This window comes from Bombus affinis, chromosome 10 (assembly GCF_024516045.1).
Source record: "Bombus affinis isolate iyBomAffi1 chromosome 10, iyBomAffi1.2, whole genome shotgun sequence".
Classification (NCBI taxonomy): Eukaryota; Metazoa; Arthropoda; class Insecta; order Hymenoptera; family Apidae; genus Bombus; species Bombus affinis.
Window position 1 is genome coordinate 10,912,549 of NC_066353.1, and position 27,730 is coordinate 10,940,278.

At 41.0% G+C, this 27,730-nt stretch overlaps 1 protein-coding gene across 6 annotated transcripts in view; it reads left to right on the forward strand.

The window, feature by feature from the left end:
* The first annotated feature begins 248 nt into the window (after positions 1-248).
* The window catches only part of LOC126921230 (ankyrin repeat domain-containing protein 50-like), a 222,538-nt gene continuing 195,056 nt past the window's right edge, over positions 249-27,730 (forward strand). For all 6 annotated transcript variants that reach the window (XM_050732598.1, XM_050732599.1, XM_050732592.1 and 3 more), the window contains exon 1: positions 249-904. The gene's annotated coding sequence lies outside the window, so the exon portion shown is untranslated. The remainder of the gene's footprint in view (positions 905-27,730) is intronic.

Here is a 27,730-nt window from a genome sequence, read left to right on the forward strand (position 1 = left end):
GGAACGAGGATAAAACGACAGAATGAGTAGGAGGGAGAAGGTTTTGAAGCAGAACACCCGTAGGACAGCTGAGAACCCGGGATGAAGGTAGGAGAGGGTCGAATGGGAAACTGGTGGTAGGGAGAGTAGCGTGATAGGGGAAGAGTCCTACATGGTTCAAACGGAGAAGGAAAGAGGAGAGCGCGAGTAGTGGGGATAGGTCGGTAGAAGCAGCGGGGGGCGGTCGGTGGTGGGGGCAATAAACACGCCGGCGCCTCAGTATCGTCGCGTCCATCGAGGGAGTCGGTTCGCGACGAGCACGGTTTCTCCTCTTGATACGGAACAAAAGCTCGACCGGGGTCGATTGCGATTCTCTACGGCGAAAATTCGGTTCGGTTCGCGGCAAGGTCACTCGTTGTATAATCCGTTTTTCACATCGTTGGACGCGTAATCATTCATTCGTACAGCCATGATAATACCGCGTTCCTTCGACGACGAGGGCTAGCCTTGCCCTTGAAACGCCAGCCGGAGTTTCGAGTGGCCGACACAGCGTAACGCGCACGACTACGTTCCACCAGCTGTGCGCCGGAATCGCGGCCCGCGTGTGTGTTGTGTTCGACGTTTTTCTCTTGTTTCTTTCTCTCTATTCGTGCTAGTCCCCTCCTATTTCCTACCGTTTCGCCGTTCTCCGTGTTTATCGTGACGAAGGCAGATCCTGTCCAAAATATACAGTCCTGTGTTCTTTCCTTTCTTCCTTCTACGCGTTTATCCCTGTTCGGTTTTGTTTTGGTGTTTATTGGTGAGAATCTACCGGGACGATAGGAACAAAGGGACGAAGCGAACGGCTGTGAAAGAGCAACGCAGACGAACAGAGTGTGAGAGAGACATCGTGGTGTATCGATTGAGAGCGGAGCTTGCAGTTGACGTAAGTCGATGAATTTTGTCCTTTGCGAGTAATGATCCAAGTGATGACGTACGTGTACGTCTACATCTATGTATACGTGTATGTATGTACCCTTACGTATTTACGTGTGTTGCGACGCGTCTTTCCTCGGAAGCGTATTATATTTTACGTAAGTCACGTAGCTCTACGCGCGCGGTGAACTGGTTTTCTTCTCTCTCTTGTCCTGCCGCGTTTCGAGAGCTTGAAATAGTCCGACGCCAGAGAGAAGTTCACTGCCTCCGCTCGATTGTGTCATTGAGGTTAGACGACGCGACGATGCGATTTCTTCGCGATCCGTGAGACGCGCGCGATTGTCTCGAAGAAGTCTCGACTGGGCAGCCGTCGTGCGTCTCTACGGCTCTCTGTGTGCGTGGGATTTAAGAGTTCGCATAAAAAACTATGGTTGTCAATTTTTTTCCAGCCCTTTGAGATTAAACTGATACTGAGAGATATTTTTGTTCAGTGGATATTCAATTTTCTCCACTAACGAAGTATCCGAATATATCGCGTAATCTTTGTCATTGTCATGGATGTTATTTATGATATCACAGATTTGATACTATAAAAATGAAAACCTGATAGAAAATCGCTTGATTGGAAACTAAGGTTATGTATAGATACTATTCGTAGTCACCGTATGTATGTATAGTTAACGAAATTTGAAATTGCCGACCTAGTAACTACCGGTGGTGTTTTTTACGCAAAATATTTCCAAATTTTACCGATTTGAGACGAATATTCTTTGTGGAAGAGTGATTAAAAGTTTCGGTGATAAAAGGAATCGAATGAAAAAGACACTTCTTTGCGCGGAGTTATTAAAGCCTCCATTAAAAGGGGTAAACTTTCGGCAAATTTTCGAAAGTTTAATGGAAACTCACTGGGAACATGGTAGTCGTTTGTAAAGAAGTTGAATGGAGTGTTATGTGAATAGACCATCTGGTCAGAGGTAAACGTGCGGGTTTCGTATATCCGACGCGGAGACAGCATTTTGAAAGCCATATTAATTTCTTCTCCGGACACCATATTTTTTTCGCAACCTATTCGCTATTCCACCATTGTATCCAAATTGAAATCGCTCAAAAATTTTATAACCATTTGTTAGTCGATACGGTACGACGACAGGAAGTGTAATGAAAAAAACATGAGAATATATATTCTTTCAGGAACACCTACCCGTATACAATGATTGAAATCACGTGAGAAAGCACTCGAGTATTTGTATTACAATCACATAAGCGTTATAAAGAAAGTATGAAAATAATTAAAAGACTGATAGCATAACGAGAACTTGTCAACTATTTCTTTTTTTATTATGTATTCTTTTAATAACTATTTATTTTATCACACGCTTTAATAATAAGAAACGAGAATTCAATATGGTGGAATCGATATTGTTGATGACTAACCTTAATTTCCTTTGCGAATAGATGCCGTGGAAAGTCGTAGAAAGTTCACACTTGTATTTACGATCCAACAAAACAATCCGTGTTGATTTCTTTAACGCAACGATAGCAGTAAATTCGGAGACGTCGCGATATTGTTTACGCGAATTACTTGGTCGATAATACTTTGAGAAAGAAACGGTTGAAAGGAGTCGCCACTTTGAAAGAGTCGCCGGCCGCCGGTCGTTGGCATCTTTTGCTCATATAATCGATCTCTCGTTTCGTGCAACCATTCGATTCGACGCGACGTTCAATCGTAGTTTGAATTTATTGTCAAGTAATTAGCCGTTAGCCGTAGAACCGGATACGTTTTCCGTTTTAATTCGATTCGCTGTCCTTATCTTAAGCGCTCGAATTACATTATATTTGTTACGAGTATATAAATAAGTACACGCGTCTGAAGTAGTGTGGATCGACGATCGGAAATCGTTGACCTTAACGGCGATTAAACGCGATCGGAACGTAAAGCATTTTAATTAACATTTTCTTCCGTGAACGACCGATCCTTTCGCAATGGGATGCTTTTACGGGTGTGTTTCATTCGAACAAAAGGATTTACGAAGTGGTCTTCGCTATATTGGTTCGTATATAACCTTATTTTATATGATGTATCGTGACTAACGGTAGTTTATAAAACTTGCAATATCTTACAACGTTGTAACTTTATCTGGCTGCGTTTTACGTACGTTTAACACCTTAATGCTCGAATTATTAACAAAAGATTATATAGTCGTATAATATAATAATAATAGTGAATCGTACACTGGCTCACTTGAATACATACTATAGAAACACTCTTGCGTATATGCACATATATCGTATGTGTTACATAAAATATTTTGAAATTTCATTATTTGAATATAATATAATAAATTTGGATCGATTAAGATATTCATGATTACAAAGCTCCTTCAAAATGGATACGCTTAGTATGTAACATATGTACATATTGTACGAAGCATTAAGAGGTTAAGTCTGTCATAAACGTTCGGAACAATTAATTACTTCTATGTAATTACCAACAAATTGGATCTAGAATTATCGTCTATCGACAATCGTCACCGAAGAAAATCGATTTGTACGTAAACGTAGGTTAAGGAACACTTTACGTAACCTAATCTACAATACTCTGTCTAAAGAAAGGAATATTTAAATGTTATTTCTATTGCGTATGTTGTATAACCTTTTTCTAGATATCTTTTATTCGTCTTGTTCGTTTGATACTAACCTACGTTACGCTTCTTTTCCCATTAAATTGAATCAACCTGTGAGTCAACGTCGTGACATCATCTTGCGTAACGTATACTTCATCGACATGCGCTAAAATTTAAATGACAGATCGATTGCGTCGTTCATTATCCAAGAACAGTTACATGGAATAGTGGAACGAATTAAAACGAATCAAGCTATATAAAAGGAAAATTGCAGTTCCCCATTTACTAACTTAACGTTAACGTTGAAAATGAACCATTTGAAGGCCTGCTACAATGGTGTACATTAAGATTGCCCGTATACTAACTTCGTTAATTAGTCGTTAACCACAATCATTCCGCTAATTATTCTCATACAAATACTAGATAATGGCGGGGTATAATAATATATACAGAGCGCTGCGCAATTACAGCTACTAACTTTAATTAGCTGGCAGAATGTGCTTACTCGATTATAACTGAAATCGTTTTTTTTCACACGATTTTTCCTCTTCGATTGTTCTACGTCTATATAGAAAGTATAAATAATGGCAAATAAAAAAAATGTACAGGGTGTTCGCTTTATCGTTGCGCACAATTTTTCAGACGTTTACCAATGCCATACGAACAATTATTGATTCATATTTATCTCTGTTGAATGGATAACGAATGATACACGTTACTAAAATATTCCGTACGAATAATAATAGTTCTATACTTGAAAATACTTTAAATTCAATATAGAGAGGAAGCATTTTTAAAATGTTTTCCTCATCGATACGGATGACATTTTTTTACCGCATCGTTGCAAATAATCGAAGAATGATATTCATGGGATAATTAAATATCGACAGGTTCGATGCTTCTTCAAACGTTAATTTCATAAAAATATCAATTCTCGAATGTATAAAAATTCGACGCTCGAACGTTCACATTTCCGAACGATTAATTTCCCCACTGTCCACCGTTCTCCCTCAAACTCTGCAATTCCCGCTTGTTCAATTAAATCTCCGATACCACAATTATCGGCTCGTTGGCTGCTTTCAGTAGCAAAACAGCAGGAAAATGCCTTCGTCCTTAATGGCATATCGTTAAATTTTCCTACAAAATTTGCAAGTGGAATACACCTTCTCGCCTTCGTGTATTATACCCGCATAGAGACAGGGCACGTCGAGACGTTATGTAACCTTCTGTGGAAATACTTGAGGAAACTTAGCAGTCACCGCGTGTAGCGTTTCCGGAAAATGTGGTCCGGTCGCAAATGAAGTTGCGCCACTTGGAATAGTTGGACAAAACTCTCGGCTGTGTACCAGGATTGACCCATACCCCAAGGGGTGTTGGCAGAGCCTGTAAGACAGGTAGTGACGTCATCCGGCCAGCTGCTTCTCGCTTTTCTCTCTTACCTTGAAGCTTCTTTCCGTGTGTGTTTTTTCTAGTCGTTCTGAATCGGCTAAATGGTCCCAGAAATCTTCCACTCTGTTATTTTTACGAATGCCAGAAGGACTGCCGGAGGATAAAAGTAAAGTCTGTGAAACGCTATTTTGTTTGGTTTTAAGGGTAGAACGTAAGGGGACAGTTTAATATTTAGACTTATTAGAGAAGGATAAGTAGAATAGGATAGGTTGGTTAGTCTCGATTCGGATACATTTTCTTGAAACCATATGTTCCTTTTCGATATCATACGTCATAACGTCATATCTGTCGTAACGTAATTTAATTTTGTTTCGAATTTATTATAATCGATGAAGGAAGATCGTGAATTCGTATCTTCGATTATTTTTCATTACTCACTTCTATTTACGCAAGTAGATTTTTAACTTTCTTTCAAAACTACGTAAAATACTAGCCGGTAAAATACTCGTTTAAGGACAGGATACGAATATTAAATAAGAGATAATTGGTATATATTTCTGGTATTAAAATGAACGACAGGAATTTAAACGCGTGCATACACGGAGCGAGAATATAACTAAAAAAGCGATTTGAAGAAGATGGAGCTGGTGGAAGTCATCGGAGAAAATCGCAGCACAGATTAGGCGGACACTTTCCTCGAATTAACCAGCCCTCGGTTTCGCCTGGAACGAGCAAGGACGTTCCGTGCAATTTCTCTCGGCGGACATACACGCGCATCCAGGTGTTCCAATTCGCCCATGCAAATATATTCCTCTGTCCCCCGGGCCTCCCCCTCTATTTATCTCGTTTACCCGGCCGCTTCTCTCCCGACGGTGTCCCGAACTCGTCGTGACACGGTGTAAATGGAAGGATCGCGTTGTCGTTTCCGGGGAACGTGGCCGTCTCCTCCTGGAATTCCCTCGAAGGGAACTCTTGTAACCTCTGCAACGGATCCTATACTCGTTCCACGGAGATTCCAGGCAACGTGCAAGACGTTTCGGCCTCGTTCAGCCATTTGCTTTTTCTCTCGAACAGCTTTTTCCTATAAATATGGATCGTAGTAACGCGGATGAGCGTACGGAGTTTGTTTTGGTATTGAGAAGATTATTTTCCTTGTCGTTCGTAACTCTGCTGCGTTCTTTACATCGTTTTTTACTTAATCGTGTTTCTCCAGCGCTGAGAAATTTCTTCGGTTTAAGAAATACACGAAAGAGTCGCCGTTGACATGGATAGGGCGTTTCGTTGCAAATTTCGTGGCCAAGTCTTTCCTTTCGTTGACACGTCCCTTGAAACGAGAGTTGAATTGGCCTAGAAACTCGTAGCAGATCCAAGGACATCGACGATCTTGCCGAGATAGAAGTAAATTAACGCGATCTTTGAATCTTGGCGAGTCTTTCGCGACGAAACAAGACGAGTAAACCAGTGGGAAGAATCTAGCGAAAACACAACTATTTTTCTTGTTGTCGAAATTTCTTGCTTTCGTATTCGTAACATCGTGCGTAACGCAACACGTATTATATCTTCCGCCTTTTCTATTCCATCAATTTTCACCCTTTCACGCTTCATTCTTATTATAAACTCGATATTCGACTCTTAAAATTATCGTTTGCTTGCCAGCCGTGTTAAGTTTCGTTCGTATTTGCTTCTTCTCTCTTTAAAATCCAGTTCTGTCGCCCACTTAGGCAGCGAAACGTGTACAGGGTATCTCGTAGAAGGTGATGATTCCTCGTTGAAAAATGAGGAAATGTAGGGTTGAGTGGATGTGGTAAGGATCGAGGAAGGAATCGTGGAATGGTAACCTTCGAGGATCGGATGCTCGAGCGGTGACGTGGCTGCTTTGACCCGTGGAAAAGGAATTTTCTGCCGCGGTTGCGTTTATTTTTTTCCTTGGTATATCCTGAAGCATTAAACTGACGTTTATAACGCTAATAATGTGTGTTACTTCTCCCTATCTCTCTCTCTCTCTCTCTCTCTCTCTCTCTCTCTCTCTCTCTCTCTCTCTCTCTCTCTCTCTCTCTCTCTCTCTCTCTCTCTCTCTCTCTCTCTCTCTCTCTCTCTATTTATCCCTCCGGCATAGAAAGGACTTGTCACATTTACAAATTTATCTCGTACGATTCACCGATCGGTCATTGTAAATCCATCAAAATGACTGGCTTGCGGTCATTATAACTATACCAGCTCCTCCGACAAATTACTGTAATTTTGAGATTTATCGGAATACGAATATAATTATTTTAATGGATCTGTTAGAAGAAGCGATAGAACACAGAAAATCATATCCTTCAAGGATAAATAGATAATAGTTTGGAATAGAAAGTCCAAAGTTATCGATTATTCGTTCAATAGCGAACACGTTTTGCCTTTTACAATTCGATGCTTTTTAACAGGGTGCTGATAGTCTTTGGATTTTGAGGTTCTCCGATGAGATGTTGAAGCTGAAGATGTTGAATAGTTCGAATTGCGACATTGTCGCAAAATAGCGTAATTTTATCGAACAATTGGTATACTGCCAGCAAGTTAATCTGTCGATCGTTGAAAGAAATTATCGTTTGATAATTGTCAAATTTGATATAACATCAAATTATCGTTTAACAATTATCAAATTTGATAATCGTCAGGTGATGATCTCTTTTAGCAAGTTAGGGTATATGTTTATCGGAACGAGTCTATAGAAAATCGTGGTAAATTGTAAAATTACTTGAGAAGGCGCCGGTGCGGTGGAAAATTTACGAGCGAATGGAAAAAAAGGCGCGGAATATATAACGATACCGATAACTCTATTCCACGAATTTCAGCTGCAGCACTGTAAAAATGAAAAACTGATACACAGTGCCACATTTCATTGCCGGACAGTTTCTCGTTAATTGCGTTAACTTAATCTTTACGCGGGTTCAGTAAATATGAGTTACCGTTTCCATTGGAAATTTTCACGTTTCCAATATTTTTGATAAATGCGACAACTACTCTATCTCTGGATAAAATTCAAACGTTAAACGTGTTTGCCAGATCGAGGCAGGCTGATTTATAAAAGTTGCCCATACGCGACACTGAATTACAGAAACATTCGCGAATTCAAACGATTAATAAATTCTTTGGCGATACGAACTTCCCAACGTTTATATTTTATACGATGTAACAATGATGTTTTCGATTGATGTGCCGCTCAATGAACAACAATACGAATTGATATCTTGTTCGATACACCGTCTATCGAAAAACAACAATTTCACGCAATACGAAAGTAAAAGTATAAATCGAAGTCATGGCGATATATTAAAAAATAATAATTCAACGGAATACACGCGTGGAAATTGAAACAAATTGCCCGAAATCAACTCAAAATTACTATACTGAAATAAAATGTTATAATGTTATTTACTCTTACTTAATTAATTGCATAATTATTTTTTAATACAACTACCACTCTTCTGTTTCATCTTTTTCTTACAATTCACGCGCGAACGACCGTAAAAAATTGCAATGTGCATTTACTACGTGCAAAGAAATTCGGTTGGAAAAGCTGCGATCGAGTGCACGTGTACTCGATTATGGAACTCGAAGCTCGGGTCATCGATTTGCCTCATATTTTTTGCGTGTGCGATATTGTGCTGAACACGAATTTCGTGAGAAGATCGTATTCGAAGTTTTGTATTTCCCACATACTGCACACGAGCAATTTACTCCATTCGTTGATTCGGGACATTATTGTACATAGGTCGGAGCGGGCGAACAAAATTTTAGATCGATGGAAACCACTCTTTCAGCCGCTCCATTGTTGATTTTATACTGCAGATTGATTTTACAATTTTTCGCTTCAATGTGCTGCGCTTCCTTTCCTTTCTAAATATATTTCTACCGTACAGTCGAGCGATTGTATTTCCTTTATCGCAGTTGCTTATAAATACGTTCTTTTGAAACATTTAATCGAATGTCAGATAAAACTCGTCGATTTTATCGTCGCTTCGTCAGATAAAATCGATGGATTTTATCTGTAGGTTAATTGCGAAATTTGAAAAAAGCTTGTGAAAACGTTGGACGAATTTCCGTAAAAAATTTTAATGGAAATTATTCTCTTGGAATATGAAATTGCACACAGTATACACCGATCTTCATCTGCATCTTTTCTCGTTAAATTCATTACTGGTCCCATTCCAATTTAATCCCTTTCGACGGCGTTTGAAGAACACGGGTGAAAAACTCGAATGGAAGTCGTCCTCTCCAAAGCTTTTATCCTTTTAGCCAAACATAAAATTACACGACGCTACAGCAATTTTCACTCTAAATCCAAATTCTTTCAGAAACGCTGATCATTAGATCGCAAATATTTGTACAAATTCATATTTTTGAAAGACGAATAAAAGACTAAAACCTATAAGCAAAGATCTATTTCCCTCACTATAATACACCGTAAGAGATGCTAAATTTTCTATATTTTATATACTTTCGTACATTATTCGCAATATTTGCATGAGTCTTTGCGCTTTGAAATTTTTCCTACTCGCGTTCCACTTCAAATCCACATTCTTGCAAATAAAGATAAAAGAGGATCAGCCCGAAGAACCATCCACCAATAAATCGAATCCGTGCAAAATAAAACTCGTCCCTCCAAGAACCAAGAACCATTGTCGAAAGAGGCAAAAGCTTTATTCTCTCGTTGGAGACGGGGCCAGACGTCGTATTGTGTCCCTCGTTGATCCGACTCGCTTCGACCAAGAAACCCAGCCTTCTCCGAAACGTTGCAAGCCGAAAGAACGAGCGTAACGTTCGACGTTACCGGACCATCGAACACCATGGACGATCCTCACCGCGTTGCCAACGAGCTCCAGCAAAGTTTCGTCTCGAGGAAACTGTCTCGTCTCAGTGGCGACGATCGGCGTTTCGCGTCGTTGACCCGAGGCCGGTCGAATCTGGCCTGGCGAGGCCGACGATACCTAACTATACCGCACGATATGCAAACAACTGTTCGCTAACATGAAGTTATTACTCGTGTACGGAGATTGCAGATGGCTGCCGCCGATCCCTCGGCCACTTTCCCTCCTTCGTTCGTCGTCGTACACGTTTCTCTACGATCGAGGAATGCTTCCTCCGGGCTGCTTCGAGAAGCCGGTCGTGGCTCTTGTACGATCGACGGACGGTTTCTCTCATCCTGGTGATTTATTGGCTTGGCAACTAAGTGATTGCGGATATTGTCAATACCATGTAACGAGAAAATCCGCAATCACTTAGTTGCCGACACAATAGAAGGTCGAAGAAGAGGAAAAAAAGGGGATTTTAATGAATTTTTCGGTTTAATATTCTCTCGTATGGGTCCGTGCGCGTGCTCTTCGTCGCCGGTTAGGTCGTATCGATTCGCATTTAACATTTCCTGAGTTGTACGATGGTTGGAAGAAGTGGAGGCAACGTATTTTTTATTTTTCGCTGTTCAACGCGTTATGTAGAAGGGATATTAAAGATTGGAGGTAAAGGTTGAAGATGACGCAGAGTAAAACGGGGAATAGAGTGGCGTTTTATTTTGATACGAGAAGAAGTGTAGTTGCGTTCATCGTATCAATTGAAGTGGATGAATCGACTAGATCACGTTAGGCTGCGATAAAGAGGTAAACGTGGGACGCGAATTAGACGTCATGGAACGATCATGGTTCTTCTTTCTTCGTGATTTGATACAATTACCGCTGTATGTGGTGAAATTTTGTTGTTTAATTTTAGAGAGAATTCTTTGGAGAAATTTATCGAACAGGACTGAAGTACGATAGATAAAAATAATATGTGCGCTGTAAAAATCAGAATGAAAGGTACACGAATAGATAAATAATGCAATGAGAGAAAAACGCTTCCCATCCATTTTCCAGTAAATCATTTCACGATCGAATCACCTAAATTGCGCTATAAAATTCCATAAATTCCGTAAATCTACAAAATTTCTATGAAAAATTCCATTCCGCTGCACCTCTGGTATCCATCAAATTTTTAATTCTTTGGAACAATCACGCACGCGGAAACGACTTGGTAGAAAGAAACGCTTGAATTCCATCGAATAATACTCGATGTTAATGAATAAACAGGAGGAACGACGGCGACGAAGTCGCGAAAAACGAGCGGATGGAACGAAACGCGGATCCGATAGGAATCGATGGAAGAGTTCGATGGCGTAAATCGAAAACCGTGAGAGAGGCAACGATCCCTCTCTGGCCGAAGCCAAGCAGGAATGTTTTCTCTCGCATTCCACGAGTTTCGTGGATCGTCCGAACCGACGAATTTAATATTGGCACGCGCGAATATGCCAGACCCGCCGCGAAGAATATTCCTGGCCGTGGGATGCTTTTTTCCGCATGAAATCGCAACCAAGGAAACCTTCTCCATTTTATCCTCGTTTGCTTGCTCCTTCCTCTATTTATTACCCTTAAACGTGTTTGGTTTTTTATCTTCTATTTTCCTACAATTTCTTTTCTTTCTTTTCTCTCGTCCTTTTTCGATAGACTTTCTTTCGATTTTCTTTCATCGTACTGTTTGAACCGCGTGGTCTGTTTTCTTTAGGCGTTTCATTTCGTGTCATCCACTTACCTTCTTCTGCTTCTCTGCTCTTTTCATTGCGTTCCATCGTCTCTTACAGTTCTCCTGTATTTCTCTACTTTTCCTTTTACGCCTCTTTACGCTTTGCCTCCGTTCTTCTCTCTACAGTTTACGAACGTTTCGATCGTCGCTCCGTCTCTTGTTTTCTAATTTCCACTTCCCTTAAACACTCCACGCCAGTTAAATTCAGCGAAATAAATATCGCGCAATTAACCTTGCACATTGCACGCTCGCTGTTCTTCGTGCGATCTTCGCAATTCCCACGCGCGTGTACGACGCAGTCTGGAGTATGTTTGGTAGCGAACGCTTGACGAATCCTCTCGATCTGTTTTCGCGAACCGAGGTGGACCGGAATTTTAACGATTCTCTGTCATGCTAGTCTTATATGCTTTTTTTCTTTTCTCGTTTACCGCCTGGTAAACCGATGGGAATTGCGCGAAGAGAACATCGTCGTGAAAATTTCATCGCAACGAATACCATTTGTTCTTGCATGCAATAAAGAGAGCTCGTGCAAATTTTACGTGTAACGTACGAACGTTCTATGTTTCCCGTCTTCATCCTACGACAAAAGGAGCGTCTCGAAACGAAAGTTTCGAATATGCTGGATCTCTCGCCGAGGAATTGAGAATTTTACGCGATTTCCTAAGAATATTTTATCCAATTACCGAATGTTTTACCGAGCGATAGTCGAGGATTAATCCGAATCGACGATGGGAAGATATCGGAAATTTGTTACGAAAGGAATATTTCTTTGGCATATTTTATTTGGATATCGTACATCCAACGTATTTCCATTTATACGACAAAATATTTCTCGCATACATATTTTATTTCCGAGCGCAGTAGCATCTATCGAAGGAATATAGATTTTCACGCGTTTCACTTTGACGATCCTCCCGCTCTTTCATCATTTTCTCCATATTTTCTACTGGAAATAAAGAACGATATTAAATTTCACAGCGCGAGATGTACTAAAACCTAAAGTTTCTTCGACCGTTAGTCCCTGGAACACGACATTTCGCGTTTCTTAAAGCTGCAAACGAGGACAAGGAGACGGAAACGAGACCTGCAAGATCTTTTAGGCTTTTGCAGGCTGGTTCTCTCGGCGGTTGGAGTATGTTCTTTTTTTTTTTTTTTTTTTAGACAAGTGTCTCGACGTTTCGCCGTTACAACGGACTTTAACAAAGCCCTGGAGAAACACCGACACTGACACTGACGCCAATCCGCGTTTTACAATAGCCGTCCATTTAAGAATATTTACTTTCGTATTCGAAAATTCCCGTCGTCGATCACGGATAGACGTCGGGCTGGAATATTTTACGAGCATAGAACGTTGAAAAATTGCCTTCCTTAACAAATTTCCCTGTCCCGTCCAATTGATTTTTACTCTTGCCTACGAGCTCGCTTTGTGCGTCTGTCATCGACGTTTCGCGGTTGACGAACGTCAGCAGCACTTCCGGCTACGATCGAGAGATCCGACGAGATATTTGTCGGGCGATTGACCTCGCAAATAGGAAAATCCATCATCCCTCTGTTCCATTCGTTCCTTCTATGAACGTAGGAGAAGCTTGGACAAGGGAAAATCTGCGGCGCTTTTGTTCCGATGGAGAACAGCAAGATTCGTTGGATCGCTGCTGGGGAATTTTGCGCCGCTTATGGAAGGATAATTGGTTTGCTTTAATTCCCCGGAGATTGGATTTTTCTCTTAACAACGACGCGATACGCACAGGTACGAGCTATTATTAGGTTGTCCGAAAAGTTTCTTTCGTTTCATAAGGGGATAATAGATGAACAAGAGTCTCTGTTTTATATAATTTTATCGAATTAGGTGTGATCCATTTCGTTCTATTTCTATTATTATGTTCGTGCGTAATTCGATAAACTAATATAAAAAAAAAAACATTGTGTGTCTATTATTTCCTTATGAAACGAAAGAAACTTTTCGGACAACCTAATATAACTTCGTTTTTGACGATTTCAAGGGACAAGATAGCAATAGAGCAGCACGACAAGTAAATTTTGAAGTTTCGATATGAACTTTGCGTACATTTCGGTTAAATCAGTTAGCGACGTTACCAAGTAGGCGACGACGGATATACTCGTCGAGCGGGGAGTACGCGTGGCTGTTGTAACATAGAATTAAGTTGTAACGAAATGAACGTTTCGCTTTTTAATTTTATCAGCGACGGGACTCGTCGTAACGTAAAATATTGTCATTTGTTCAATTATACTCGTGAAAATCAGCTAACCGGTGAAAATATCGCCACTTTAAATATCCACAGCGGTTTTCTGATATCTTCGTTGGAAACTCGTCGGACGAAGCGCAGCAAGAACGATATCCAGAGTGAAGGATCGATGGATGGAATTAAACGAAAGCGAGTAACCTGTGCTGTTAACCCGTTAAATCAAATACCTGTTGCCTGATAAACGACCTAAAACTTGTATCGAAATTTCCTCTCGTCCATATCCCATGCTATTGTACATGTATAATCACCGATCCAGCGGAAAATTCGTTATCGACCACGCTGTGGAGCAGTGATTTGCCTAGGCAGAATCGAATGCCTATGATCGAAGAATCGATGATCGGCCGTCGCTATATGACATCGTCAACGCGGCTCGATATCGAGTCCGTCATCGAGGCGAGCATCGCAGGTTATTGACATTGAAGGAAGCGAATCGATAGCCGGAGAGCGCCTCGATGTCTAGTCACGGAAGTAGAATACTGATTGCTAGCATAAAGCCTATTGTGCCGGTGGTGCGCGGCCCGTTTAAATATAGAGTGGCAGTACTCCAAGCGGAAGAAAGACAGAGAAAGAGAGAGAGAGAGAGAGCGGAGGACCCAGAGTTAGTCTTCCTTTCGTTCCTGAGGAGCGAGGCGAGCAGCGACGCAGTCAAAGGTGCCTCGAGCGACGAAACCTTTTGAGAGAGACGGCGAACTATGGAGACGCGATTCCCTAGTTATCGATGACGGTCGTCTGTCCTCTCACACACACACACTCTCTCTCTCGCTCTCTTCAGTTTCTATAGCCAGAGGATCGAGAACAGGATCCTGCGATTGCCTCTTCAACCGAATTTCCCTAGCTTCGCTCTCGTAACAGCAGTCGACGAGGTGACACAGCGGTCGATGATGACGTCCGGAGCAAAGTTCTGGCAGGCTGACTGATATGATCGAGTGGAGCGAGCGCGATCGTATTCGAATTTGGTAGTCTGGATTGGAAATCGGATTTAATTATCTGGATTTCAGGGCTCCAGCTCTACAGTCGTCGATGATGTTGCGTTTGGTTTTCGATCGAGACCAGAGTTACACGAGGTAAGAGGCTGCTGCAGAACGTGGACCAACGGGTGCTGGTAGGTTAGCTGTTGCTGCTACGTTTCCACGTGAATTGCAATGTTTGAATGGGAATACGCGTTTAATTACCTGGATTTAAGTGTTTGATTCGTACGGGCAATGATACGATAGAAGGCGATCGCGTTTGGTTTCCCATCGAGAGCACAGCCGTACGATGTAAAAAGCTGCAGAAAGTAGAGAAACCGGTGTTAGGTTGACGCGCTGATTTTCCATGTGTATTGGAATGTTCGAATTGGAATTTCGATTTAATTATCTCGATCTAATTTGAGCTTATTCGATAGGGTCCAGTGGAGGAACGCGATTGTGTTTGGTTTTTTAACGAGGGCAGAATTAGGCGACGTAGATGCTGATGAACTGTCGACGAATGGGTTGCTGGCACGTTTCAATTTCAATTTGAATGTCCGAATTGGCAATTGGTTCCGATGGTTTCGATCGAAGCGCCCCGAGCTTCGATATTTCCATTGGAATTCAATTGTTCGGATTTAGATATTCGAATTTGAAAATTCAAACAGAATTTTTCTACTTAAAGTATCTAACAACGCGAATGTTGTTTCAACCTTTAGATTTCAGCGTTTAATCGGCATATTCGAGTTGGATTATCGACAGGCAAGCTGCTTGGCCTTCTGATTCCAAATTGCAATTGCAAATTCTACGTATATCTGAATTTGAATATTTCAACTCGAATCTGCAATTGCACGCTGTTAGAATTACCTTCTTTGAATTTGTAATCCTATGTTTGCACTTTAACTTGAACATCTGAAACTATTTCGTCGATCAAATATTAATGTTAAAAGAAGAAAAAAAAAAAAAGAAAGTTGTCGTACCTCACTTTGAAAGAAATTTAGAAACGACTGAAATAACCAATCGCTCTTTCTCCGTGGCTCGACTCATCGTAGAAAGTAAAGGAGATCGTTGTACAAAGAGCAACGTCCCGAATAAACGCTAACACGTAAGTAGCAAGTTTTTCGTCCAGAGAAAAAGTCGCAGACGACCAAAGAATATGCTGTTATTATAAAACGATTACTTGGATTAATTTACGACAGAAGGAGCGACGTTTGACGGGTGAACAGGGGAAAAATGATTAGGGTGCAGCAGGTATTTTAAAAATCGACAAGTCATTATTAGAAGCAAGATGAGCCATGTTGACGCAAGAACCGTTATGGTAACCGGTGCCACGCAGAAATCGACCTGGGTGCATCCTACACGCCTCTGTGTACAATTTACACACGTATGTGTACCTAGACACACAGGGTATACATGGCCCCAAGTTTACCTTTATTATCGAATCAACGTATTCGTCACGATCGCCAACTATCGCTCTGCATCCCGATCGTCTTTCTATCGATCTATAGATCGATCGATCACCAAGTTGTTCGAGATGATTCCAATGTTTCTTCGTTCATTCCTTTTCTAGTTACTTTTCGTCGTTACAGATGGACGAGTCTTTTCAATTTTCCACTCATCTTGCATTTCGAAGAAATTCGAAAATCCAAGTATCACAGATTGGAGTAATTAACCTAATCTATGGCCGAGTCGAGAAACTTAATTTTAAACGAAAAGATTCAAAGCATAATTTTTCCAACAGCTACATTCAAATACAAATTTATTGGCATTAACTTGGATGAGTTATACGATAAGCATAACGCGTAAAAGTATTTTCTCATTGTACGCTATCACGATACTGTTGGGAAATTGCGCGAAACTCTTTCGATCCGCGTAATCTTGGCATCTGGGGCAATCGAATAAAAGGAATCGTTTGGAAAAAATAGAACTCACGATCAAGCGTTACGGCTTATCGGCTATCTTATCGGTAGATTGCAGACGTTTACGAATTTATGAAGAATATGTAGATAAAAATGCACAAAAGTACATGTACGTGTAAACATAAAACATAAAACTGCGTTAAGTCGTCAGTTGACCTAGCGATAAGCGTATTTGTCGCTGGTGAAAATCCTCTCGAATTACGATTCATATTGTGTCTTCGTACTTGTTAGTGCGCGTTAGTTCGTCGCTGTTATTAATAATCGATCGAGCGAAATTTTCCCTACAGCCTGCGAGAAAGTTCGGCTCGATTTCACCAATTTAAAAATTATTTCCATTCAGATTCGCTATTATTCTTTTGCCACGCCGGTATAATTACTCGTTCGAAAGCAGTTTCCCATTATTTCCAACAGTCTCGGTATAATCATAGTGCGAGTTAATTTCGATCAAGTAAAAGTCAGCTTGTGTTACTTAAACTTTTCCTTCCCTTGAATCCGAAGTAAATTAAACTTGTTAGCTGCCTTTGTTCGATCAACTTGCTCGAAACAGGCGAGTTCGGCCACCGTCTCGTCGCCGGTAGCTTTCCTCGATTCGATGTTCGAGAATCGAGCTCGACCAAGCAAAGATGCATCCGCGGTATAGTCTGTGGCACTATGCCAGTTTATTATTGATTCTCTCTTCTTCGTTCCAGCGTCTCTATACTATGCTATACACTTGCTAGCTCTCCTACCGAAGAACGAGCGCTCTTTCTCTTCGTTGTACACAATTTCTTAAACGTTCCTTCCTCTTCGCTCTTGCTTCTCCCTTCGAGAAATTCTATTCTCAACGAGATAAAATACAAATTCCATGGTTCGATCGTATTGTTCGGTGTCTCTGTCGTTAGATTTTGTATTTTATATTTTGCTCTGTTAATATTTGTATTTTGTATTTCTTAGCGTAGTTTCTCTCAATTAGCATTTTTCTTTATGGTAGAATTTTACTGGGATTTTCTTCCTTTAGAATCTTGCTAGCTTCTACAACTGATTTCGAGCGCTTGTCTCGCGACTTATTTGAAAGCAAACACGTCTGTTCACTTTATTTCCGAGGACCGTACGAAACAGAACACAGGGATAGATAAATCACGTTTCCTATCTTCCAAGGGAACAATTTTTTAAATCCACCACGCTGTCTGTCAACGTCACATCGCTAAAATCACGATAATCGTATCTCGTTACGATTGCCAATGAAATTTCCAGATGCTTTTTCCCCACGATACAGCGGTAAAAAGTTCTCCTATACGAGAAAGCTTCCCGTTTGAATAGCTTCGCGAGCCACTGCAGATGTTTCGACTAACGCGAATTTGAAAGTTGCATCGATTTTACGATTATCGTTCGTCTACGCAGAGGCAACCAGAAGGAAAAAGTCGATCGCTAAGCCACTAGATAGAAATACCATGCTCGATGTTAATGCAGCGTTCGAACGAGAGCCACTTACAATTTCTACGAGCAACGAAACAAGCTCCCTTTCACGGTCGGCCACGTTAATTGAAAACAAGCATCGCAGAAGCCTTTACTCGCTACGATAGATCGTCAGAACGTAAACGTCGGATTGATTAAATACAAGCCACTCCTCCTCGTTCACCGATCAATGCCATTCAAACGATAAAATTCGCCCGATAAAACGCCGCCGCAATAACCGCGAAGGAATACCTAAACAGAGGATACGAGGAACGAGACAAACGCGCTGCTACTTGGACTAATCGCTGAACGTATGTGTATTTGTATTACGTCTAAGGCAACCACCTTTCAGATTCGAAATTTGCAAGATTCGGCGCAAAGTGCAAGGCGTTTTATCAAAAAGCGCGATCGGAACACGAAAAATCGTAGTAGAAGATCCGAGATGGAAGCTGCGGTTCAGACGAAGCTGAGTTTTACTCGATGAACATTTTCTTTCGTCGAATTGAATATATTAATATAGCGTGTTATATATGGAAGATTTAATATTCACGAAAATACGTTACAGAAAAATCGCCAAAGAAGAGTTACCAAAGTACTTGGAAGGGAGGATGAGGTGGAAGGACAGAAAGATATTAGCAAGATTCAGATGTGGAAACGAGACCAAAGCAAGGGAATACTGGAAAGAAGAGGGAGAAAAGAGATGCGGACTATGTAAAAGGAAAGAAGAAGACCTGAGACATGTAAAAGAAGAATGCGAAATAACGGGAGGACCAAAGGACACGGAAAAACACTAAATGAGACTGGAGAAGAGCTAACAGAACTAAAAGCAATAATAGAGAAGAGGAGGGCAATACAAGACGGGGAGGAACGACGATAAGGAAGCACAGCAAGGAGGCAAAAGCTCAAAAGTTGCCATAGTTTTGGAGACAGAATAATTAAGGGAGTGCGATATAATAGAGTGGATAAGAGGTGGGGTGGATATATAAAAAGCGAAATAGATAAAAGAGATGTAAAACCGAAAGCTCGGACTAAGCAATAATATAATAAAATGATGTCTTTTCCTCTTGAACACTGTATGTGGTTCACGAGGGTATTAGGTTGTCTGGAAAGTTTCTTTCGTTTCGTGAGGCGATGATAGATGAACAAGAATTTCTCTTTTATATTATTTTATTGAATTAGGTATGATCCATTTCCAGTGCATAATTCGATAAACTAATATAAAACAAGAAACATCGTGCGTCTATTATTTTCTTATAAAACGAAAGAAACATTTAGGGCAACCTAATACGTACACGGTACACTGCGAGCTTCTTTTCAACAAATCTGCTCTATCGAACGTGTACGAAGCGAAAATTCTGTGCGGTGCATAGCACGCATCCGTAAATTTCCTGCTGCATTCTGCGAATCGTTTCTGCTTCGACTGTTATCGATATTCTAACGCAAATATTCGCTTGATGCTCCATCGTATAATGTTCGTAATGCTATCGGTTGGATCACTTATCCTAATAGATGCGCACACGTGTACATTCGCACAGACATTGTACGCTTTTATCGTAAAACCCGGTGGAAGCATCGTTGGTTGACTGGCACATTTACGCAGAAACTTGAAACAGCGAGCTGTTAATTCGCGAAACGGTTAATTTTAAAGTTAAATTATCATTCGCTTATTTCTGTTTAATCGTTAAATATTGCGTTACGCAACCGTCTTGTTTTCTACGTTTAGTCGATGGAAACCTGCCTGACATTTACAACATTCCCATAACACATACGCATGAACCGCGTGCTATACAAAGCGTAGCTTATTCCGATCGCTCTGTCCGCTCCGACTCGTCGCATGACGTCATTCTAATTACCCAAGTTACGATTGGCTCGCGAGAAATTTCAGTCGAGGCGTTCGTGGTCGCCTGTTCGGCGTACAAGCCGCGTCTTCCAATTTCCCTGGAATTTTTCAAGAGAAGGAACGTGGCCTCCAGGGTTGCTTTAAACGCACGAAGGCTGCTTTAAGCCTCTTTACACGTTGCCAAGGTAGAGTTTCAACGCGGTGTCTTGGCGAATGTTCGCGAACCCGGGATGAAGCCATTTAAATTTGGTAAACGAACGAGCGACAGAAGAAGGGATGGGGATGGGGTACTAAGAAGACACGAAGACTGTCCGAAATTCGTATCGTAGATTTTTCCATCGAATCGAATTAAACTTCGATTAAATTCTGACTCTGAGTAGAGTTACGAAATTTCATTTGAAATTGTACGTACGCCGTTATTCCGTTTGTTCGTCCAACTGTACGTAAATTCTCGTAGCAACGGGAACTGATAATGCAAGAATTTACCTAAAGTTAGACAATTTTCAATAAAATTTCGAAACCGGACCTGGCACGGTTAGCGTTGAATTACGTTAAAAATTGCAAAATCGGATAATCGAGACTCAGGTTGCTACGATTTGCATCGGCCCAACGATACCGGTGAGAACAGTTGAAATCCGCAACTCTCGACACCGGTGCCGAAAAATCGTGAAAATCAGCGCGAAATCGACCCTTGGGAATTCTTCGCAGCCGGAAACCTGCGATCCTCCATCCATCCGTTTCGAACAGAATTCAGCTAAATGGAATCGAATCGGTCGATAGATTTTACAATATCCCAAACCACGTGGCACTTTATCACGGGTAGCGGCCAGAGATATATCGGCGATCAGGACGACAGGATTGGCGGATAGGCATCGAGAGCCGTTTCCCTGAAATTTAAACGCGTCCCTGTGAAAATTCAACGAGATATCGGGCATACGTTGCGTGTACGACTCGTGACCAAGTTCTAGCTGCCAAATACGGGGGCAATTTGCGCGTGGAAATTCGTTGGGACGGTTGAATATCGTTCGCTCGTCTGGCCGCGTGTTGACCAGTGAAAGAGGAGCAGGGGAACAGTAGAAATGAAAAAATAGAAATGCGAGGGAAAGAGGGGAAGGCAAACGATCGTGCAAATAATGTCGCGCGAACGGCTGTCGAAATCGCTTCGACGTGGAATTTTTTTCGTCCTTGCTACCCCTCCTCTGTCTCTTTCTACGATGTTTTCTATTTTTTTTTTTTTTTTTGCAATCTTTCTTTGCCTTTTTTCTCGCTCGCGCGTATTGTTTGTTAGGAATTGTGCTCGATGGTTGGTCGCGAAATTCGCCGATAGAATTGAAAATTTTATACGAGCCGCGCGACGCGCCGTTTCATTGTCGGCGTATCATCGGTTTCAACGGAATTCGCCGTGAATTCGAAACGAATTCAGACGTAAACGACCGATGTAAATTATCATCGAACTCGTCGGACGGCCCGGCTCTTTTTACCTCGCGATATCAATAGCTGAATTTTTCAAATTCTGTCTTTTTTTTTTCGTTTACGTTCTTTATGTTCCCGCCGTTTGCGGGAAATTCTCGAGTATCGTAAATCGTTTTAGAACTCTACGCGATGTACGTTTTTACGAATATTTGTAGACAACGTGTTTCTGGCAACGTAGAAATATTCGCGGATACAACGAAACATTTCCCGTATCGATGTAGGTAAAGTAATGAAAATTATTATAATCGTGTTATTAATTACCCTGCCGTATTTGTTGCGCGCTATTTAAATGGAAATAATCGCAACGACTTGTCGAATAAAGGAGAATTAACAACGCGATGATTACAAATCTAGTTAAATATTTGACAGGAAGTACGGACGATACGTAATTTTCTGATTATTTAAATAAATTGGATTAGTCCTGCCCGGTGTGAATAACAATGAAATCAAACGAATAATAATAATAATAATAATAAGTTGTCGCGACAAAGAGATACGAACGTATCAACCAATTATCCGATCATTATCTTCGTTTCTGTTGATATAAGGATTTACATAATGTTGGACGAACGAAAGAAATAGCGATGAATTTTCAAATAATAATCTAATTTCGAAACCGGTGTAAATTTTCAAATAAGCGTTAAATTCCATATAAGATATATAAAATTTCAAAATCTGGTAAACGTCTACTCGCCATTTATTCTCGAAACAGGATACGGACACGCAGAGAATGCTTTTGTAATCGGTGAGTTTTATTGTCGTAGTGAAATGCTAATTGGCAGGAACGTTAGCAAGGGCGATCGAATCTCGCGTATCAGGCGAATATTTCGTAAAGCGACGCGAATCGGTAGCTAATAAATCGTTAGCGTGTCGTTTTGTACGTTGGTTACGCGACTGCGTTACACAGTCCAACGTTCAATGCGAAACGCGCGTCGAACGATTTTTGAAGCTTTGGAGTTCCAGCGCGGCGCGCTCCACCGTCAGAGAATTTCGTCGCCAATTGGAAATCTGCGCAGTGACCTTTGAAATATTTCCACGGATTATTCTTGGCAAAGAGGTTTTCATTCGGAAGTGACAGAGCGAACAAAATTTGACGCGGAGATATCGGAGTGGGAACGTTTCGAATTTCGGTAAATCGTCGGACCAGATCGCTCGGTAAGTGGAAATTTTGACAATTTAGCGAACTCGGGAGGTCCGCGCTGACCTTCGAAAATGTTCGATCGAAATTAAAAATGCAAAGCAGAAACTGGCCCCGCGCGTGGGATCAGAAGATTTGGGAAATTGTGGATCAAACGTTCGGGGTATTTGTAATTGAGAATTTCGAAAATTCTAAAATTAAGGTAGGTTGGGAAACGTTCAACGAAAATAGCGAAATTGCCAAGTACTCAAAAATTTGCATTAGTAGATGTATGGAGAGACTGGAATATCGGAGTTGGAATAGAACTGAGAATTGTTGAACATTTGAAATTAGAGGAATGAAAGAATTTCGAGAATAATTCTCTTCGTTTATTCCTTCGTAAATAATGATTATCGATGTTCAACTCTTTATAACGTTTTAGTTTTCTGCTCGATAATGTGTCTCGTTTCGCCAAGATTCCCGGGAGAAGGTTAAATTACGGGAATTAATTAACGAGGAGTATCTCTCTCTGGAGATTGTAGCGGTGGTTGGTACAGATAACAAGGCGATGCAAATTGTTATAAAAATTCATTAACGAGGCACGTTTCTCACGACGAGGAGCACGCGGCTAGAAAATGTAGAATATCTCGGATTTTCCTTCTCGCTTTGAAACTCTTTAGAAGACTCAATCTTCTCCTTAATACGACTCTTTTCCATTATCGCGTCGTTGTCTTATCACTTTTTATCGCAATTAATCGTGTAGATTTTTTTCTCTTTTTATTATTAACGTATACCTGCTTCGACGATTAAACGAACGAGAGGAAAAATAAAATTTATATCGTACTCTTTACATCCACTCGTATCGCGCCAAAATAGCAACGTTCGAATATTAGAAATAACGCAGACTCGCAGATGCCAAATTTCAATTCAATTATTTAAATCCGGATTAAAGTTAAAACCAGCAAATTCAAATATTCAAACGTACAAACTTAAATATTGAAATTTGCTCAACTACGCTCAACTACGATCAAATATATTTGCCACTACGAGCCTGCATGACCCCGTGATTACCCAAAAACCAGGTTGTGCTCTTCGCAACGTTCCCTCGCGCATTATCGACCAGCTACTTTATTCCTTCAAAACTTTGAAAACTCCACGTTCGCTCGCAAGATCGTCGTTGAAAGGAATAAAAAGACCACGCTTCTGCGATAAACGCACTTACGCCGAATTCCAATGCCGCCAGAGCTCGACCCAACAACAAACCCTGTAGCGCATCGCCGGTGTAGAAACGACCGTGACGCGATTTCCACCTCGCGTTGCAGCTCGTCGAGAGCAGGCAACAGCTTCTCCTGGTTTGCTCGGAAATTCGCCGGTCGAAATTAAAAGGCGAGTTCCGGTCACGACTTCCGCCAGCCAACCGCCCTTTTCTCTCACCGATTCCGCACCAGTTCCGATCTTGCAGTTCGATTCCCTCGCATCCCCCGGCTAACTCGATTAGCTCGGCTCGTAGGGGTCGCTGGAAACGATTTTGCAGAACGGTACGTCTCGCGCGCTCCGCAAATATTTGGATCCGGAGGACCGGTTAGTTCGTTAATTCGCACTCCGGGGAACGAAGGATAATTGAATCGTTCCAGTTACCAGAAATATCCTCGCCCCCTCGTTCTTCGTTACTCACCGTTGACGCGTCGATGAATTCGAAAACGAGAGGAACGTATATTCCGGCCGGGCTGGAGTTGCGGACGGTGCGTACGAGCTTCGGGCGGCTCGCGCGAGTTTGATTACGCGGCAAATGTATTAGGTTGTCCGGAAAGTGTCTTTCTTTCGCAAACGTGTTTTCTACAATGCACCTTCGTACAAATGTGAAGGAAAATCTGTGAAATTTCCGCGTGTTTATTTCAACAGAACAAAATGCATCGTACGTAAAAACAAGGACGTTGTGCGTCTATTATTTCCTCGTAAAGCGAAAGAAACTTTTTGGACGACCTAATAGAATAACTCGAAGTGGAACGCGATGAATAAAATGTTTGTTTATCGTTAATGATAAAACGCGGGCGATTAAAGAAGTAGAGGAAGCTTTGAAATATCTGGGCGTTTACTTGAGCTTGCCTTGGAAGAACAAATGACAAAAATTGATTAATATCGTGTAGAATTGTGGATCTTAATTGCCGAAATAAAAGTAAAGGAACACTAAGGTTACTCTTGGAATTTATATTAAAATAGTTTTAGATTTATTTTAAAAACGATTTATAGGATCTTCGTCGGTATACGTTTGCACGCGTCTCAGCACTTCCTTTGTCTCGCCATTTTTCATACCACACTGCCAACGGAACAGTTACGTTCGTCTGTTTTTCGAGACGCCGCGCGCACACGTACTTGCACACATTCATATTCACATACGTGAGTCGACAAATTCACAAAATTATACATATCTCGATAAATATAGATGTTTTAAGAAACAGAGGATTTATCTTCGCGAATTAATAATTTCAAGGCTTTTAAGGGATAATGTTGCAATCGTCATTTCTTATATTTGTCTATTTCTGGAGCCGAACCTTATGGACTTTTGTAGATGAAATATACGCAGTATTTTATATTTTATGCTCAGTATATTTGATATTTCCACGTATTGGCAGTACGAAGATTTCTGTTTCGAAAATTGGATACCATTACGATTCCATTCTTGTCCTGAATTTACGTAATACCCATTCTTTCTTGTTCGTGGAACACATCTTTCAATTTTCTTCTTGCCCGCTTTTCATCTGCTTTTTCTTATTTCTTGATAAATTGGCTGTTGCTCTGTCCGAGTTTCTTATTCAAACATGAATTCTCGTCGAAACAAATTACCACTGTTTCACCAAGTTTCTCCGTAACATCGAACTTTCTTATTCGTTTTCAACTATTTTCTTCGCAATCGAAATATTTCATCGCGATTTCCCGCGTCGAACATATCGACCGACAACATTTCAAAAATCACATTTACATCGGAAGAATGAAATTTATTATTCACCGCGCTCTTTCCATAATTTTGTATACGTCACCGTGACGCCTTTCTCCTTCCGAGGATTATCTTCTGCGAAACCGCACGATGACTTTATTTAGTCGGAGAAAAGAATTAATTAAAACCTGTCTGCCTTCTTCTACCAAAAAGCGCAGTTTGACGAAACGTGAGTTACTTACCTCGTAACTTGCTCGTAAAAACGAGGAGATATTATTCTCGTAAAAATGGCTTTTTATTATTTCGACTTTGTCGCCTTTTTCATTTGTATCGAAAATAAGTCGCAAAATATATTGCAAAATATTTGCAAGCAAAGAGCTTAGAAGCAGCTGTATCGCACGGGGAGGGAGACATTGAAAAATTTCTGTTCTGCGTGTCTCGTGGTACCGCTGATGCAGTCGCGATTTTAATTGCAAACTTTATTACGCCGACGGAAAGAAAGAAAGAAAAAAGAAAAAAGGAACGTACTTCCTCGAGTAACCGACGATATCACGCGGAAGAGGTCGAACTACGTCACTGCAAGCGAATCCTAAAATACACCGAGAGGAAAAGAGTGGCAGAAAGAGAAGGGAAATTGGAGCGGAAAGCAGGCGGAACAAGCAAAATTCCAGAGAAGACGAAAGAAGGAAGTTACGTTACGCGGAAAGAGAGTAAAAGCGGAAAAGAAAAGAAACAGCGACATTCCGAGGCAAAAGCGGGAAAAAAAGAAGCAACGCTGCGAACAAAAATACAAAACGTAGTGAACGTTGCGTGGTGTTTTCGCGCGCGAATAAAAGGAAGAAAATTCGAAGAAAAAGGGGTATGATAATTTAAGACGACGTATAATAGAAAGAGAGGGGAAAATAACGTGGAGTTTTGAAAAGTACGAACGAGAGAGAAGATGCGAATTGATAAAATTACCTCGAGAAAAAGTATCTTTTATGAATTTTATAAGAACGTACGTTCTACGCGAAATAGAAGGCGAACAAAGAAAGTAAATTGCGAAACGGTCGAAGAGATTGACAATTGTTATTTGGCTTTCAGCGATAAAGGATGGAAAAATATTATCAGAGACCATATGGGACCTACTTCCGGAAAATTGATCGTACACCTGACAACGATTGAAAAAGCTGATACAAATGTTGTTCACCTGGCTTCCTTGCTGCACGAATTACGAATTTTCTATTTTTATGTTGCGTTATCCAATTACCTTTACGCAAGATGCTCGAAATAATTAATTTTTGAGAATTGTATGAAATCTTAACACTTTGACTGCCACGCCGAAATTGCACGTTTCGCTCAGGACGCCACGAGGGAATTTTTATTATTTAAAGCATGTAATAGCAAAATTTGAAGCTCGATGATCAGTTTTTCAAGATCGAAGAACACAGTTGCCAACAACAACTCGCCTGTCGATACTTTATTTTACGTTGGTTTTATAAGACGATCGATCACGCGTCGTGCATCGATCGATCGGTCGATACATCGGCTATCGGCCAAAGAGAAACCGATCGACGGGAAAAGCCTTAATTAGCATGGAATCAATTAGCGACGATTAGCATTCTCTCGAATTAATTAGCACTAATTAACACCTCGTCCACGGTCCACGAATGCCGTGCAAGGAAATCGCGTCTGGTATCGCCTTTGTCACCGTGCCATCGTTTTATTATCATCGGCCTGGCTTTCAACCAGAATCATAATCGTGACAAACGAGCGTATCTTCTCTTTCTACTCTTGTCCCGCAGCATTGCCGCATATCGCTGTTACCGTGAAACGGTGAAATAGTCCTTGCAGTCGAAATAAAAGTCTCGAGAGAAAGAACGAATTAACGTCATTCATGTCGTGGAGCGAAGACACGCGAGCTTCATCCAACGAAAAATTTCCACGTCGAATTGTCAATCTTAAACTTTATCCAGGTATTAGAAGATCCACGATCGTCTGCAATATCTTAATCGTAATCGCTGCAAAATAGTTGCTCGTATCTTCTGAACATTTAGAAACGTCGGTCAAAAACAATTACCAAAATTCATCTACCTGTCTTTTCACCAGACGTTCTTCTTACTTCTACAAAATAAAACTCTTAGGAGAAACGATAGATTTCTGAAGCTAACTGTTCACCTCCTCCAACGAAAAAATGTCCACGACAGATCGTCAGCCACAGTTCCCTAAACATCTACAGACTTGCACCAAAAATGTTTCCAAAATTCTAAGATCTAGCTACCTTTTCCACTGCTTCGACGTTGTTCTTCCACCGCATCAAAAAC